Consider the following 3724-nt stretch of genomic DNA (forward strand, 5'->3'; position numbering starts at 1 on the left):
CACCTGTGCCTAAGTTCTAAGCTAGATGCCACCACTGGATCATCAACAACATGAAAAGAAGAAAGCAACAAATGATGAGTTAGAGGTGTTAGATCTCTCTTCTTGTTAAGTTGCTTTCTGCATTATAACTGGCCCTCCCAGTTAGATTACATCTTAAATTGCCAGCTAGCTAGTCTGGTCATTATTATTTGATCCTTCTCTGTTATTTAACTTTCATATGTAACTTCCTGGACACTGATATCTTGTTGTGTGAATTATATAAGTTAGGCATTTGATTCCTTGCCTTCACTTTAGCCTTGCAGCCACCCAGTTTTGCCCTTCTGGTACTTGTGATTCTGATGCAGGCATCAAGGGTGGTTTGGTAAACCATGGGAGTTGGGGGTTTAACATGGAATCTGGTGGATCAGAAAGCATGTGAAAATGGGTCAAGAACAGGCAGCATTGGTGTAGAATACTCTAGCTAGGGGTCCCTTTTGGGGTTATCTGAATTTAGAAATAGAGACAAAGCTTATTCTGAATTTAGAAATAGAGACAAAGCTTATTAGAATGGGCGATATGGGATCCCTATACGAGTGTTTAAGGAAGGCTCAGGTTCTTCACGTGTTTATCCTATCCTTGATGTTGGAGTTGAGTTGAGGCTAAGTTTTTTCACGATTCAAAGAGAAGCTATCTGTGAAAGTTATCCTTGGTTTCTTGATTGATACCAAGACCCTCTACCAAGTATGGTTTAGTATTCTCGAATAATGCTTCATGGATTACTTCTATAAATGGTTCTTGATATTCAGAGACCAAGAAAGTATGGTTTAATGGCCTTTACGATTCATAGAGTAGTGCCTCCATATGAGATAAGAGAGTCGGTGAAAGGGTTAATTAGTTTAGTGAGAATTGATGGATCAAGTTATTACAATGGAATCAGAAACTAAATTCCAGAGCTGTTTCTACATCAAGTTATTGTATGAGGAATCCATAAATCTTCATTGGTTGATGCAAGAGGTGTTTGTTAGATCACATTATTGCAGGCAGCAGGACTGAAATGTTTGATCTTGGAGTAAAGGCGAAGAATCAAAATTATTTTGCTTCTTTTCTAACTTTTCAAGATAATCTATGACACTTTATCTTATGTGTATGCGTTTTCGCTCTTTAGTAAAAGAAAGAGATAACATATGTATGTAGGAGGCCATGTATAAATCAGATTGGGCAATTCTTCACTTCATCAAACCTTAAACATAGGTGACAAAATGACAATAGCTAGTTAATTGACCAAAAATATCAGAATTATAGTTGACATATATACGTATTGGTAAAGTGTACCCACAACTCTAGCTAATTTCTGTGTCACCTTGATCAATACGAAGTCAACTAAAAATTTCAGTATTATCAAAACAATTATCTGCAAATTTAGATCCCATATTTATTTGCATGATATAACTCGACAAGAGCAAGTGCATGCGCTAGGATGTGATGAATCCACAGTCTACCACCAATTCTGTTGCTAATTAAATAGACCATGCATGAATGCATACTCGATAGATTATGCCTATCAGAATTAGTTTAGTCATCACAACCAATTCTTTTATTTTTTTATTTTTAGATTTTGTGTGAAATAGCAAGTCATCTCGATATTAGTGTAACACACTCACCTAATTACTATTTCAGACCAAAATTCACAAGAACAAGTCCATCCAGCTTCTTATGTATTGAACAAAACAGGGTGGTAAAATTGTGTTTTTGTCTCCATCCATCTTACCAATTTACACAAGAATGTCTCGGGAGTAAATTGCATTATTATTCAACTCTATATATGTACACATAGATATATATAATGGAATCATAGAGGTGGCAACCACATGGTATGTGTTTATATGCTCCCCTTTGACTAGGTGTTTGCTTCATGGAAACACTCTTCACACTATACTATTCTCATATATCCTTCAAATAATTAAACATCTAATTCTATAGATTAGTCGACACAATCGGCCTGTAATCCCTCTTACTCTTACCAAGATCCTATTCAATTATTCATTAATTCCTCATAAAAAAACAAAATTTGTAAAGCTGTGTCAATTTTAAAATACATTTGATAGGGAAACTTTGGATATATTCAAGAATAATATACATAGAAAATTTATGAATTTTATGGGTGTGGGTTTGAATACAGTTTGGACTATTGATTTAGCAAGATCTATTAGGTAGGGCCATCAATGATATCCATGTTTCTCTAGTTTAAATTTTTTGAATCTTTCATGCATGCATCCACTTGAAACTTGAAGTTAAGCATGTGAAGAACAGTAGTGCATATAAATGTATATGTATAGTTGTATACATCCCTCAAAAGACATTCTGTGATTCAAGCAAGATTAACTTTTTGTACTTTAGGCTGATAAAACTATACTCACATTGCTTGCATTGTAACAATAAGATAACAATGATAATTTGCTCAATGAAGTGCTCACCACATGGGACAAATTAATTAAAAAGAAATTAAGATTGTGAAATGTGAATGCTTTCTTGAAGATTATTAGAGAGCTCTTGAATATATAATTGATCTTGTTGTGTTTGTATGTGACTAAGCTTCTTCCTTAAGCACATGCTATAAGGTGGTTGTACATATATACATAGTTGCTACAAGTGAAATGGTATCTTGATTATTGCTGTCTTAGTTTGGTTTCTTCCTCAAGTTGAATGCAGCAAATTACATAATGATTCGATTAAAATCTGTTATTGTTCTTTTTTTTCCTTTTTTTTTTTTGAAAAGTATTTGTTATAGTTCATTGCTGAGCGCACAAAGCCACAAAATCAATTAATTAAGGTATATGATCAGTACTGGAGCTAATAGATTAAAGCATGAAGGTGGCTAGCTGAGATTTCAGGGACTCGAGAAGAACTATTTATGTGAAATTTCCAATCCAAAAAAGTTCGGCTTGACTTGAGTCAAGGGGGCACTTTATTTACGACTAAGCAATTTTGTCCAAAAATATATAGACAAATATATACATATACACCCTTATTTTCAAAGCTTAATTAATATACTAGATCTAGAGATCTAAATATCTAATGGAAGAGGCAGTTGTGCTTAGCACCTTTGGTCACGAAGGAATATTATCGTGAGATTTGACAGTTTAGTCAAAGGTATTTTTCACTTGATATACATGGTTGTCATGTTGTGGATCATGTAGGGTTTACTGGATTACTGGATTGGACATGAGTTAACAAGCTAGCTAAGGCCTTAATTAGGGGCCTGTTTAGAAGTTCGTAATTTTGTTCCAGAGGCCGAATGGTACTCAAATCTACGTTTGCCAAAAACTCAAAATGATCTTATCGATCTATGTGTATATATATATACAGACTTTCTCAGGTGCAGATGTCCGCATTTATTCTTACAGTGCGGATTTCCACTTTACACTCACTTTTCAATCGAATTTTCGCATCTCCACCGTCTAGTCTTTAGATACTAATGTATAGATCATCTCTACAAAATTTCAGCCAATTTAGTTATCATTAAGGCACTCAACTCGATTAAACCAATGGATGAACATAATTCTGTCGAACTTGAACCGTTCATGTTTATAACAGAAAAACGCAGTTTTGAGTGTCTTAATCATAACCAAATTGGCTGAAATTTTGCAGAGATGATCTATACAATAGTATCTAAATACTAGACGGTGGAGATGTGAAAATTCGATTGAAAAGTGAGTGTAAAGTGGAAATCCGCACCGTAAGAATA

This window comes from Fragaria vesca, linkage group LG4 (assembly GCF_000184155.1).
Source record: "Fragaria vesca subsp. vesca linkage group LG4, FraVesHawaii_1.0, whole genome shotgun sequence".
Taxonomy (NCBI): Eukaryota; Viridiplantae; Streptophyta; class Magnoliopsida; order Rosales; family Rosaceae; genus Fragaria; species Fragaria vesca.